We start from the raw sequence: 15,525 nt of genomic DNA, 5'->3' as shown, positions 1-15,525 counted from the left end.
TGTGAGGAACCGCCCCCTTGGCTGGGTGGCCGGGGCACCCGGGGGAGGACCGCAGAAAAGGCCCTGGGGCTACCGCGCAGGAACAGCGGAAACCAGTGGTCCGCTCTTCGGCCCGCGGTCGCTGCCCCTGCTGCGTCCGCCTGCGGTCAGAGCCCCGTGAGTCATCTGGGTCTGTCCTTGGGACCCCTGTGGGCAGCGGCCAGGGCCTTTCACCTTGAATTTATCTTCATCCAAGAAATACCAGAAAGAAAGAAAGGGGGTCGAGGAGGAGAGGGATGGACTGCCTAGCATAGGAGAAAAGAGAGGGCTGAAAGACTGCGTAACAAACTGAAGATCGTTGACCCACTCCGAATCTTTATTATTGAGTATTCACTTTTTAATTCGCTCTTGCAACACAGTGGAAACGTGTATGGAAAACTTCCAAGAAACTTGTTCCTAAAACCATTTAAGAAAAAAATATATTTCAAATCAAGAATAGTGAATTGCAATAAAGTGCATTTGTTTTTAGTTTCAGACCCTAGGGTGCTACTGTGTACACAGCTCCTGATCACCTAATGAAATCGTGTAAATAATGAAATGCACACATTGCATAACAAATGAGAAGTTTCCTGATCCAGGGGGTGGCTTTGTTACCTCTTAAACGTGCCTCCCAATCCAGTGTTAAGGACTTTAGCCCCAGTTCCAGCGCGTTTTAAAAGTTTTAGCCAATAATCCCTGACCGGGTTAATACCATATTTTTAGAAGATATCTGTGTATAAGAAACTCAGATTTGGACCTTCAGTAAAATTTGTTTTCATATGCTTTGTGCATTCACTAAAATGTTCATTACCATTTTGAATAGAGAATTTCTAAATCACGCAGTCTTTATAAAAGCTTAATTCCTCATACAAGGACAGAGATGCTCAGTGGTGGGGGGGGTATGAGGGTTCTGTGGTTCACTGCCTGCTCAGCCTCCCCCTTTCTTAAAAAGAAAAACAAACAAACAAACAAACAAAAACTTCACGGGGTACTAGAAATTTCTCCGTAAAATGGATTGGGACTGAAAGGAGGGGAAATCCAATCAATCTGCCATTTTCTAGCATGTTTAGCAAAATCAGTGAAACTACTGGTCAACTTAAGCTCTGAGGACAATCTGTGGGTTTCACTTAATTCAACTACTATAACTTCTTTTTCTCCTTAACAGGACACCAGAAAGTCCACCATTGAGAGGACTGAGCCACAATCTGAGAGAAACTGAATTCGTTCTTCACTCACCGCCTTCTGAGAGTTCTTCAGTGATGAGTTGCTCTCTTCTGCACCTCAGTGAGCCAGAGCTGGACAGAAGTAGACATCTGTCCTAAAGCTGCAGCTGTTAAATATATATAAGAAAAGCTACCCCAAACATCAACCACTTCCCTCGGAAATTCTTCTAAAAGGAACATTTCATTTTTCTCCTTTCATGAAAACTTTTCCAGAATCTAGAAAGTTTTATAAACTTGCTTTTAAAAATATGTCCCTGTATTAATCAAATGCTACAGCTAAAGGAAGGGAGAGGACACATGCCAGCCCAGTGGAAGGTTCCATAATAAAATCTTTTTGCCACCCTGAGCCCATCACCAATGGTCATTTCTCTCTGCCCCCAAATGTACATAGATGATACATTGTAGCCATCGTGTGACCACCAACTGCATTTAAAACATCACATGAATTATAGAGATGTTTACCAAATCAAAGGACAGCAAAATCACCATGGCAAAAAACTCTATTTTCCATGAGTAAATGGTGTGCCGTATTTATAGCAGATAGGCTGAAAGACTGAATTGTTAATACTGAATTTTGCAGTTAACAATAATTTTGCATGTAGCCAGCAATGAATCACCATTCATAAATGCAGTTAACTAGACAAACATGTTTATCCACATTTTTCTCTCTGAATTTTTCAATGTCATGTGTATAATGTAACTCCTCTCAAGCCTAGGGTACCCCGTCCAGCAACATATGAGCCATTCTACCATTCATCCAAATATTCTATTAACAGCCTTAATTGCTTTGAGACTGTGTGCTTCAAATTTCTGCTAATTAATAGCACCTTAAGACCTTCTCTTCTCAAGTGCCTGTACTATATTATCACTAAAGATGGAATTTCTATTTCTAGTTATTATAAGGTATCTGTCACCATAAAACCTAAACACAGAGATCAAAGATATAGGGCAATTCTTTGATTTACAAAATAGAACAAGCACACCTAAATCTAATATCAAAGCATCTAAAAATATTCATGCTCTATATTTGAACGTAAGTACTCCACATATCCCTCTATATAATTTTAGTGCATTTCAACCTCATACCATAATTGATTCCTTAAATTAACTTTATATTATTGACTTTTAGTGTTTGCATAACTGAGGTCAAGCAACATCAGTAGCACAATTTATTAAAACTAAGACCTATATGGCTAATTACTATTCGATGCTAAGAGAATATAAATAGAAATACCTAAAAGGGACAAGCCTATCTAGATGTCAAAGGAACAAAGAGGTAAGATTGCATCCAGCACCCCATACCTACACAACCCTCTCTTTCCAATCTCTTCTCACCATATGCCATCTTACCAACCTTTCTTATTGTGTTGGTGAGTTTGGGCCCTAGGATAGTCGTAAATAATTATTACCTTTTTGTGTGCACCTAATGATCTGGGAACACCTCAAGGGTAGAGCTAACACATGCATGACAATTGACTTCTAACCAGATTGTAGATCTCTGAACTTCAATAACAATGAATTGTGTTCCTTCATATGTACTGCTCTGCAGTAGACACTCTGGGATGTCCCAAGATTAATCAAACTCTTTTTCTGCCCTCAAGCATTGCTCAGTTCTCTTGGGGGAAAAGTAAATAATTAACAACAACAAAGTCAATATGTCAACTGGAGATGCAAGTACTATTACATATATGGAAGATACAACTCATATACATGGAAACAATCTAGGAAGGTTTCTTGGAAGAATATCATTTGAGGCTAACTAAAAAGGATAAATAAATTTGGGGGCTTGGGGCAGTGAGTGAGTGAATAGCATTCCTAGGCATGAGCAGTGGTGCGAATAATGGCAATGTTTGCTGAAAACCAATTCTCTTCTCTAAGTCCCTTCTGTGACCTTCCAAAACCAATCCAGATTACTCAAAAAAAAAAAATGTGGGCTTCAGTGGGCTCATGTCTGAAGTAAGACACTTCTCTGATTACTTAGTATGTTAGTCTGATTTTTGTTTTGTCAGTAAAGACATAAAAATTTTCCTCATTATACACATTTTGATTTCTAAAGATTTCAATCTTTTGTTTAAAAGCAAGAAGCTCTGATCCTTTCACATTTATTTCTCAAGCTGATTGTTCCTATATTTTGCCTCCTTAACATTGTGCATTTAAGCCTACTTTTGTTTGACCTTTTCTTGGTTTTTTTGTCTTCAGAATCAGCAGCTTTTAGTCTTATGGTTCAGTGTAGCTGTCTCAAATTGTGTTGTTTTTGTCAGTCACAGCCCCTCGCTGTGAGATTATACCTCCCTGCTTTGACAAATTAAATATGGGCCGAAGTGCAAGCACCACTACCTAAAGGAAGCTTTAGCAGTTATGTGATTCCACCATCATCATTGTTCCCCTGCCCCCAAATTACCTAGTCCAGTCCTTCAGTCTGGATTCTGGAATGAAGAAGACCCATAGATCAGAGCACAGACAACCAGAAGTCAACATGTAATGTCAGAAATAAACCGTTGTTTCATAAGCCACTAAGATTTGGAGGTCATTTGTTACAGCAGCATAATATACCCTTATTAACACCTTGAAATTTTCTTAGAGGCCCTGGCTTCAACTAGGATCCTCACAACTTCACCACTCAGTGAGAAAGTTGTTACCCATAGAAAATCCCCATCTCCTCTAAGTAAACATGGGCCATAGCTCTCTTCACTTCCCTGAAATCACGCCAATTATGCCTGGAGCCTTGCAACTAATACTTCAGCACCAAAATGACAGCAGGCGAAGTTGAGATCTTTGAGATCACTATATTGATGACTGAAATCTACCTTCTCAAGGGAGCCTTCCTAGCATTTGCCAAATTAAATCCCTACTCAAAGTGCTTCTATAATACCCTCTACAGATCTCTAGCCCTGAAATTAAGATTGTGTTTTAACTATGTATTTTATAACCACCTTATCCAATAAATAGCTCCCCAAGAACAAAGCATTGATCTTATTCCTCTCTGGAGGATTCACTGGAGGAATCCTCACTTACAAATTCATTTCCCTATGCCCCCAATAAAACAGTCATCTGATTAGCCTTTATAAATACAAGTGCAATAAAAGTTCTGCTTACTAAGGTTGAGGCTTTTGAAATGCAGTGGGGCTATAAAAAGGGGAGTAATAAACTTTACTGGGTGGCAGGTGTGTAAGTAGGGGCTTCGCCAAGGAAGCTGGGTCCTGCGAGATAAGTAAGTGCCCTTTTGCCCACAGAAGGTAGGTGGAAGGGAGGGAACGCATGGCAGTGAAAAGGAAGAGCAAACAGCAAGAACTCAAATATAGAAACCATTGTGGGTTCACTTTTTGATCAAGATTATTTGCTTTTTTATGGTGTGAGTAGGTTTCCTATGGTGTAAATAAAAGTGCAAAATGATACATTTAAATAGTATGTCTATGTTAGTTTTAGAGATTTTTTAAAAGTCAAAAGAATCTCATGACATGAAAAAAATTACAAAGTAAATTAAATATATGCTTAGATGAGCACATACAGTTGACGGAACAATTCCAAAAATATATTGAGCCCTTTTTGACATTAAGAGATGATGCAGTGATCAAATTAGAATGACCCCTTGGCCACACATATACTTCAGTTCCCGCAGCAACTGGGGTTCCTCACTCTACCTACAGGAATGTTTTCAACCACCAGTCTGTGAACCAGTACCAGACTGCCAGAAATTTTGTGCCAGTGGGCCAAAGAGTTAACCACCTTGATGTTATATGAAGACTATAGACCCAATGATCTTAGTCAAATTTGCTTATGCTAAGGATGATTTCTGCCTAGCAATCCCCAAAATAATTCTTCTATTTTCACCAGTCCCCAGGCGTAAAAAGGTTAAAAACCACTGACCTACAGCATGCTGTTGGCTGTAGGAGATGCAGGAATGCCTGTTATGCAAGATACAAGCCAATAAACAGGAAAATATTAATTTGAGCACTGTGAATTTCTTCAAAGATGGCTGCCATAATTCCTGCCCTCCTGTAGGCATATGAAGGGGGCAGCTATTTCTCCTCCACTAATCAAGGCTGATTTTGTGACTTGCTTTGTCTAATAGACTATGATAGTGACCCTGTGCCGGTTTGGGGCTTTATTTTTAAGAGGCTGACCCATTTCTCTTTAGTTCTTGGAAACCAGTCATCCTGTAAGAAACCCTACTGCCCTGATCCCACCATCTTGTGAGGAAGCCAAGCTATCTCCATGATGACACATGAAAGACCCCCTGCGGCCTTACAGCCCAGCTTAGTTACCAGCTGAAGGCAGACAAGTGATTTCAGCTGACAGTATGTGGAGCAGAAAATTGCCCATCTGAGTCCTGCTTGAATTCTTGACCCACAGAATCATGAGAACTCTTAATTCACTGTTAAAGCCACTGAAGTTTGGAATGTGTTATTATAAAACATAAATGACTATCACATACTTTTACTATGTACCAGATAGTAATCGAGCACTTCCAATAGATTGTTTCCTTTAAATCTCATAACAGCCTCAATAATATTGATATTATCCTATCTTCAGATGAGAACCCAGAGGTTCAGACTTACCCTTGGCCACAGAGTGACATGAAGTCTGCCTTCTCCCTCACACTTGTGCTCTGAACCACCAAACTTCTCCCTTCAAAGTTACTGGACTCAGTAAATGTGTTCCGTCTGCATCACCAGAAGAATGCAGGTTGTTGGAACACTGTTAGGAACCAAACACCAACTTACGGTAAATGCATACTCCAGCCCCATTGCATCCTGCCTCTGCGCAAACTGGGTTACACTGACTAGTCTTAACCGCTGGGATCAGAAGGGTCAAAAAGGGAAAGGGAAAGGAATCTAAGTTGGAAAAAAAAAGCATACAATAATGAAACTCTTTTTTTAATTAATAAATTCTTTTGAGCAGTTTTTGGTTGCAGAAACTACAGACAGTTGCCATATACCCTCACCTCAGCCTCGTTTTCTCTACTAACTTTCTTGCTTTGGTGTGGGGCATTTGTTGCAGTTGATGAGCCAATAATAATGACACGTTATTATTTAAGTCCATAATTTACATTAGGGTTCACTCTTTGTGTTGTGCATTCTGTGTATAGTTTTAAGATTATGCATAGGTATAGAAAAGGGAATTTCATATTGATGAAATTTGTTCCTAAATCAACCGTAGTCTGTAGCCACACCTTAGGCCGTTCTGCTCATTCCAGGTGTGACCTCTCTGCATCTGTCCTTAGTTTGTAGCCACACCTTAGGCCATTCTGCTCACTCCAGGTGTGACCTCTCTGCATCTGTCCTTAGTTTGTAGCCACACCTTAGGCCATTCTGCTCACTCCAGGTGTGACCTCTCTGTCTCTGTCCTTCTGGGCCATTTGTTTTCCCTGGTTTTGATGCCACTCCCAGTCCACAACTTATCTTCAACCTCACGCTTGCCCAGCTAGGACTGACAACCCATGATCTGAGGTCTTGATGAACTGCAGTCTGCTGTTGTCGGCTGGTAACTTACTCATCATCTATTATGTGCTATGTATGTAATATGATTTAACTCAATCCGTAATAATGCGACAAAGGGCATAGTTTTGTAAATGAAGCAACTGAAACTCAGAGAATTTAGTGTTTTGCTCATGATCACACAGCTAAAGATGGAAAAGTTAAGGTTAGAACCAGGCCTAACCAGCTCTACAGCCAACATTAATTCCATAACCCTTCCCCACCCGAGTCAGGTGTTAGCCACTTATATCAAAAAGCCTGTTCAAAGTGTCATTAGTTATTCATCCATTTACATTTGCAACCAACTCTCAAAGTAATGTGAATTAAGTTCTTACTTAGCAATCTGAAATGCTACTTCTCAAAAACAGAAAGCATTCAAGATGTTTTATATTAAATATTTCTATTCCATAAAGAGTTTACGTAATGAGGAAGAACCAGGGGCACTAATGAAATACACAAAGAAATAAACATTTTAATGCTGATGAAGTACAGTGTGTTTACATTATGATTGGAGCCCCATTGATTAGGTTTCACTGAATATTATTTTTAGTATCATTATCAGTGATGAAAGAGAGAGTTTAGCTTGGTGCTGAGTACATACATACTAAACACTAAATGAGACTTGTTTCAACTGGACCTTAATTATTTAAAATACAGTTACATATATTATAGCTTGATATTTCCCACCTTCAAAAAGACAATAGAAAAATAGACTAAAACTCCAACAGGAGAGAGTGAGGTGAGACAATAATTATATCAGATATTATGAATTATCTAAAGTAATCCTCTTTAAAAGTCTCATAAAGAAACTTTATTAAATGTATTATTATCATTAGCATAATATAAGATGTTGAAAGACAGTATAGTGTAATGGTTTTGTTATTTCATTTTTATCTTAATCAAGTTATTTAACCTCCATTTCCTCACTAATAAAGTGAGGACAAAAATATTACCAAACCATTTGGGAGGACTAAATAAATTATAAAGATAATGTACTTAAACTAGAACAGCCAGTTCTACTAGAATGCGTGTTTTGAAAATGTGCATTTGTTTCAATTCAATGGATACATTAGGAACAATTTGAGCAGGAAACTTCCCTGTTTGCTTAGGCCACTTTTGTCTGTGAGAAACATGAGATGAACCCAGAAAACTGCACCCATTTCAAATGTCTTTCATGACTTTTTCTAACTGAAAAGAGCTTGAAGATCTTTAATTTAATTTAATTTTTTTGTGTGTGTATGTGGGCTTTAGGGTTTTTTACTAAGTGATCCTTGAGTCTCAGTTTTCGGGGATTGGGAGTGTGGGGTGACCTTAACCACCCACGTTGTCCCCAGCTTGCTATCTTGGAGGAAGGAGGCAGGAAGCCTGTTGTGCTCTGAGAACAGCCTGGAAAGAGAGGCTAGTCCCGGGGTGAGGGACAGCAAAGGGCCAAGGCAATCCTGGCTGATGCCACCCAGCCTCAGCCCTGCTTTTGCTGCTCCGTTCACTGTCCCTAGCTGAACGTGATCTCTGCTCCACATGTCACCTCCACATTCCAAAAGGTAGCCCCATGCCCAGCCCAACAGGCCTTCAGTCCTGGGGAAGGGCAAAGTAGGAAGCCCATCAAGATGAGGGTCCCTCCTTTCTATAGTCGGGGCGTGGCGTGGCCTCAGACCGCACCTGCACCCCCTCTCCTCTTACTGGTGTCCCACTCTGGTCCAGCACAGCAGCCAAGAGCACAAAGCACGGTTACTGTGGTGCTAGAGGCACAGAGACCCTACATGACACCAAGGCCGGACTACCTGCTGCCGTGGGTGGGGCTGCTCCCTGCCCTGGAGCCTAGACCGAGGTAGACAGAAAGCCTGGTGGGGACGGACAGCTGGATGTGCAGCCCAGCAGTGTGAGGAGGGGGTGCAGCCCAGACCCTGCTATCGTGCAGCAGGTCCAGGCCACTCCAAGCTTATCTTCCTCAAGAGTCCCCAAAGCTCCAGAGCTGCCCAGCCCCCACAAAGGGAACTAAGAGAACGGGAAGTTTTTGGAGGGGAAGGGTCTGCAGAAAAACGACCAGATAGTTGGTGTTGCCCACTCTCCTCCGCAAGGATGGAGGGTTCAGACTCCTAGCCCCGACCACCCTGCAGCTTAGATGAGGAAACAGGGCCTCTTTTGCTGCCCCTTCCTCTCAGAAGTCCAGGAACCACTCCAATCAAATACTGGCACACATGCCTGCCACCTACCTCTGGGGACAGCAGGAGGGTTGAGGCAGAAAGGCTGTCTAGGGCCTCTCCTGCTCCAAGTACCTTCCTCACCTTCCAGACATCATCTTGTCACCAGGGGGAACCACCCTCCCAGCTGGCTGCTGGGCCCTCCCTCAGCCCGTGAGCAGCTGGACTCCCTTCCCGAGTGTGTGCGTGAGTCTGTGTGTGGTGGGGTGACTACAGAGGGTGGTCCTGGCAGCCAGGGAGGGAAGGAGAGATCAATGGTCAGCCCCACCACAGGGCATGGCATCAGTTTCAGCCAGTCTCCTTCTACTGCTTGTAGAAGTCCAGAACAGTCTCGATGTCCATATTGCCACGTGCAGTGACCTGCAGGGCAGCCTGCACAGGGCCTGACAGCATGCTGGGACTGTCCAGTGAAAGGCCTGTGATGACGGTCTCCATGCCACTTAGGTCGTCCTCACCCGCCCCGCAGGCTAGAGTTGGCTGTTTGCAGCTGTCCAGGATGTTCTAAAGAGTCCAGACATCTGCATCCTGTCTCTCCAGCTTATGTCGCTCAAAGCTCTTCCCCACTTCTTTCTGGCAGTGAATGTACCTGTTTCTTTTTTTAAACTCTGCCTCTAGGTATCAGATCCCATCCCAGGCCCCTGAGTGTTTCTTCTTCAGCAAATCCAAGCCATTGTTCACTGTCTTTGGGATGATACCAGTGAAGTGGCCATTGATGGCCAGCTGACAGAGGATGGGGAGGTGTTGGCAGAAGGCCTGGGTGCCAGGGATAAGATAGAGTGACTTTTCTGACCGGGCCGCGCCTGCTGCAGCGGGCCTCCTGCTCTGACTGGGCAATGCCCACCAAGATGTCGACCTCCAGGCAGAACTGCAGGATGCAGCAGTGTAATTTTAAAGGCGAGGTCCAGAGAGGTCATGTGATTTCACAAGTTTACTCCTCTAGTGATAAAAAGCCAAGACTGGGGCCCTGGCCGGTTGGCTCAGTGGTAGAGCGTCGGCCTGGCGTGCGGGGGACCCGGGTTCGATTCCCTGCCAGGGCACATAGGAGAAGCGCCCATTTGCTTCTCCACCCCCCCCCCTTCCTCTCTGTCTCTCTCTTCCCCTCCCGCAGCCGAGGCTCCCTTGGAGCAAAGATGGCCCGGGCGCTGGGGATGGCTCCTTGGCCTCTGTCTCAGGCGCTAGAGTGGCTCTGGTCGCGGCAGAGCGACGCCCGGAGGGGCAGAGCATCGCCCCCTGGTGGGCAGAGCGTCGCCCCTGGTGGGCGTGCCGGGTGGATCCCGGTCGGGCACTTGCGGGAGTCTGACTGTCTCTCCCCATTTCCAGCTTCAGAAAAATACCAAAAAAAAAAAAAAAAAAAGCCAAGACTGGATCCACGTTTCAAATTTGTTTCTGATGCCTGACATTCTTCTTCACCCTTCATAGTGTCTTTCAGCATTTCTCTTCAGCTAGAAATTTCCAACCCTGACCTCGAACAACTTCCCTTTTCCCTTCTGATTGATGCTCTCTGGGTTTCCAAGTTTCTCTCTGACAACACATTTTCTCCATGTCTCTTAGTAGGAGCTTCCTAAGAGTTCCCTTGTGAGGTGGAGTGAAAAACCCAAACACTTCCAACAATGACTCTGCTAGTTTCAGCATCTGTTTTTCTGACAGCCTGGTGTTTTATTAACATCTACAGAGCTGAATCTTGACCTGCTGTAAAGTGGAGTCTTCTAACCTAGACGAATTCTTACAATTAACCCAAGTGAAAATGTTAAATAATTCCAGTATATTTTTTCTGCCAAAAAGGAAAAAAAAAAATCCTACCTCATTTTATGACCCAGAAAAGAAATTTGTCACTGTGAAATGAACATAAACAAAAGGCATTGGGGAACAGTCATGTGACAGTTCTAAATTATCAACATGATTCTGCAGATTCTGAAAGGACATCCTTGCGGACCTTCAGGATGTCTGAGACAAAGACTATATGCTCCTGTGAAAAACTAAAATAATGGCCCCAAACTAATTTGCCCTTCAGAAGAATTATTTTAAGTGAATCAACACTTGTGGTTCTAAGCTGTGGGAGAGAGAGGGTGAGAACCAGGAACCATAATTTTAAAATGTCTCTAAGAATCTTGATGGGAACCTGGTGTTCCTGACTAGCCCATTTATATTTGAAGTTGATAGAAACCTTGCTCATTTGAGAAGACTGTGAGAAAATAGCCCCCCACTGTATTCCGGAACTTCCTAAGAAAGAAAGAAACTTTTGTTTCTTGGTTACATGAAAATAAACATCTGTTTTTATTGTATCTACTGAGAACAAACTTTTGTCTTCTTGGCTACCAAGAATATCTAGGCCAGTCTCCTTTTCCAATACACTGAAATATAATCCCTCTTTTTTTCTTTTTTCTTTTTCTTTTCATAACTGCTTTGGTACTAACTGATGATTTTTAAGGGGCCAGACCAAAAAACTTGCGCAAGAAATGTGGATTTTGATAGCATATGTTGAAAAGAAATTCCTTAAGAATATAGATAAGTATGGCCAATGGATAAGCACCAACGGTTAAGATCCTAACTAAAGAGATTTCTAAACACATTCTAGTTGAGAAATAATATGATGTCAGTAAATTAGATATAGATTTGTTTGCGAAATTCTGGAATAATAAAATTAAGAAAGTTCCTCTTGGAGATTAAAAGATCTAATTTTAGAAAATATAAAAAGGCCTACTTTATATAAATACTATTAATAAGCTTCAAAAAGTTATGATAGCTTAAAAACTTTATAATTTTAAGAAATTTAGGGAAATCCATGGGTTCAGTAGCCAAAGTATAGGTTACAAAAGAAAAACATAAAAATAATTATGCCTTTTAGGGTATAACACATTGAGAAATTATGTCCCATCACTAAATTCCTTTTAGACTACAACAACCTTAAAGTCCCCCATTTACTTATTCTTATGTTAATGTTGATATATTCTCAGTGAAATTTGTAAAATACCTCTGTTGAAAGTTGAATACAAATAAAACATTAGGGACTCAGGAATGACATGATATAATAGAGGAAACTTTCAATAAAGACTGAGAAAGGCACAATCATTTGGACTCAACACAGAAAGAAGTATCAATTTTACTAAACAAAAAATATTATCTCATAAAAATAAGAGATAAGTGTCCAAAGTCTATACTCATTGTCAAAAGAAGCATTTCTTGCCTTATGTGAAAAGATTTTAGGTTTGTCTAAACCAGAGATTTAAAAAAGATTTTTTTTTTATTTATTCATTTTAGAGAGGCAGGGAAAGAGAGAGAAGGGCAGGGGAAGGAGCAGGAAGCATCAGCTCCCATACGTGCCTTGACCAGGCAAGCCCAGGGTTTGAACTGGTGACCTCAGCATTCCAGTTCAGTGTTTTATCCACTGTGCCACCACAGGTCAGGCTAAACCAGAGATTTTTAAAGAGTAGTCCCTAATACAGCAGTATCAACTTCACCTGAGAAACTGTTAAAAATGCAAATTTCTGAGCTCCACTCTAGATTTAGTGAATCAGAGGCTTGGTGGATGAAGACCAGCAACCATGTTTGAACAGTCCTCCAGGCTAAAGTTTGAGATCCAAAGGTTTAGACCTGTGCTGTCCAACAAGATAATTACCAGTGTGGATGAAAAAAGGACCACATACTAAATTGGACAAGCTAAGAGGAGGCCTGTATGGTGGGCCTTACAAATTCAGAGAACTAAAGTAACCACATAGGGTGGTCTGAGATTAAACTTCCTAATTCAAAGCGAGTCATGACAGGTGGTCATGTCCTAGGATGGTATCTTCCTTGACAAAGGTCAGTCCTTACCTTAACTGAGCCAGTCTGTTGTCTTTTAGCATCTACCGTAACATGTCTTTGGAATGTCAAGAGTGATTTTTTCCGGACCGTTCAGGGCACAATCTTCCACAAAAAAACAAAAACAAACCTTCATTGTTACCTTGTTCCCTGAATACCCTCTCTGTGTGCTGTAAATGTTTATTGTTAACTATATTAAATCCACCAACGTAAAAGAAGTACTTGTCAACTGGTTTCACTTTTTATCCAATCTCAGAGATTTCCCTGCCTGCCTTCTCCCACCTCTCCAATCTACTACCAATGGATTTCATGTATCCGCCGTCTGTCTTCTTTAATTCTGACATGCAAAATAAGTGGTAAAACTGCCATTCTCTGCAGTATTTTCTCAGTTCATTGAGATTTTGCTTCTGGCACTTGTCCTCAGTTTGACTCAAATAAACTCATAAACATTCTTACAGGTTTGAACATTTCTTACATCAACAGCAGCTACATAACTGCTGTTGAGCAACTGAAATGTAGCTACTCCAAACTGAGACCTGCTGGTAGGTGTGAAATACACGCTGCGCTTCAGAAAGTTAGTACAAAATAAATAAAAGATTTCATTAATGTTTTCCCATTGATAACATGTTGAAATAATAATGATTTTCATATATCAGGTTAAAGTATATTACTAAAATCAATTTAACTAGATTTTTTAAAATATGGCTAATGAGTCACATTATCTTTCTATGGGGTAACATTGCTCTAGAGCAAACTTCTGAAAAATATTTGCTACACAAAATTCCTATAGAAAATTCTATAATTTCTTCTTGAATATTTTCAATGGCAAGGAATCCACAAATCAGCACTTGCATTTGTGCATGTGTGTGACAGAGACAGGGGCGGAGGGGGGGACAGATAGAGACAGACAGACAGGAAGGGAGAGAGATGAGATGCAACAATTCTTTGTTGAGGCACCTTAGTTGTTCATTGATTGCTTTTTCATATGTGTCTTTACTTGGGGCCTCCAGCAGAGTGACTGACCCCTTGCTCAAGCCAGTGACCTTGGGCTCAAGCCAGAGACCATGGGGTCATATCTATGATCCCATGCTCAAACCAGCAAATCCGCACTCAAGCTGGTGGGCCCATGCTCAAGCCGGCGACCTTGGGGTTTCGAACCTAGGTCCTCTGCATCCCATTCCTACACCCTCTCCACTGTGCATTTGCATTTCTGTACAGATTTTTCATATATTAAATTAAGAACTGCTTTGCTATAACTTCTTGTTTTGTTTGGTTTTTCCTTTATCATGGTTCTAAGCTCCATAACTACACAAAATAAGGTCGACCCTTTGCTTTATGATAATTCTTCAGTTTTTTATAACTTGAATCACTATCAACAAAGCGCCTTGTCTTTGTCAGGCTGAAAAAACCCCAGTACCAACATTTGTCCATATAATGCATGATTTCAAGAGCTCCCACTTTCATGGTTACCCTCTGCTGAACGGTCTCCTCTTTGGTAATATTCCTCATGTAGGAAAAAGGCCCAAGTGTTGGCAATGGGCCAATGTGATTTCTGGTCTCTTTTCAGTGGAGCTCAGGGCATTGTTACCAGACCCCCTGGGATTATCTAATTGTATAGGGGGCGTACTTTCAATTGCCTTTGAATGGCTAAGCTATGTCACAAATCTGTAACACAAAGTTTGTTCTAGAAAATGGGTAACAATGCAAATGTTAAATAACCACAGGAATGCAAATGATTCCCGTTCATGAAAGTTGAAATGAATTTTGTCTGACAGGGAATATAAATTGCTGTAAATCAAATTCTCATTTCAAGTGGATTCTAATTAATGAGTTAAAAAATATTTGACACATACTCATTTTATTTTGCAATTTAACCTTTTTGAAAATTATACTTCAACACCTTTGAAATAGGATTCCCAGAAACAATATGACACACTAGACGTGGTCTGAGCACAGTGGACTCCTCTGTGCCTGCCTGGTTATCCCGCATCTCATAATGCTAGAGCTGTCTAATAACTTCATTAGCACTACCGACACATTGAGTTTATAGTGAAACAAAAAACGTAACTTTTCACAAATGACACTCTAGCTGATACACCCAAGCCTCTTGTGAAAGTTGTGTGGATGTGTGGATGTGTACACATCCCCTTCTGGGTTTTAATTCCAAAACAGATAATCCATTTGAGTTTTAATTCCAAAACAGATAATCAATTTCTAACTTTACAAGCGAAGTATTATATAATACATCTTCCTTAGTCTACTGGAAACCATCACTATTAATAACATCTGTGAGATAAAGTCATTGTGACTATCTGAGCATCATCACTGAGTTCACCTCCTCCGAATGGAACACTGAAGCTGAAATCACATTCTCCTTTGACTCACAGAACTGACTTTTCTGCACTGCGTCATGTATTTTACAAACTACAGTTCTTTGAAAGTTTCATAAACAATTTAGTGAAATCCTTACCTTACCTATTAAATAGGTAATTCCTCTTTTCTTGGAGTAATTCAACACGTATCCCCACTCTTTAAATACAAAGGACTTCTTCTGGCTTTACACAAAGAGGTCTCCCCTCCTGTGAAATCTGAGCATGGACTGCTCTCTAAGAATCCGGTGTATGCCAGTGGGTCATTTCACAGTTCACAGCAAATTTCAAAGGTTTAAATCAGAGAAAGGCATCCCGGCTCAAGAAAGCATTTTGATTTAAAATATGATTGCTTATATTTGTGCCAAAAGATACTGTAATATTGGAGCTGAGGTTCACAGGGTGCTCCCACGGAGCCAGGCTCTTTGCACGCATTCAG

The 15,525-nt window shown here is 41.2% G+C and overlaps 1 long non-coding RNA gene across 1 annotated transcript; it reads left to right on the top strand.

Annotated features, from left to right (window-relative positions):
* Nucleotides 1-28: 28 nt before the first annotated feature.
* On the top strand, nucleotides 29-1,587 carry LOC136401187 (uncharacterized). The gene is made up of 2 exons (XR_010750484.1): nucleotides 29-156; nucleotides 1,184-1,587. It is a non-coding gene; the product is annotated as an uncharacterized lncRNA (long non-coding RNA).
* Nucleotides 1,588-15,525: the final 13,938 nt, after the last annotated feature.

This window comes from Saccopteryx leptura, chromosome 3 (genome assembly GCF_036850995.1).
Source record: "Saccopteryx leptura isolate mSacLep1 chromosome 3, mSacLep1_pri_phased_curated, whole genome shotgun sequence".
In the NCBI taxonomy this organism is placed as follows: domain Eukaryota; kingdom Metazoa; phylum Chordata; class Mammalia; order Chiroptera; family Emballonuridae; genus Saccopteryx; species Saccopteryx leptura.
The sequence above is the reverse complement of the archived record's forward strand: the minus strand, read 5'-3'. Positions and strand labels throughout refer to the sequence as shown.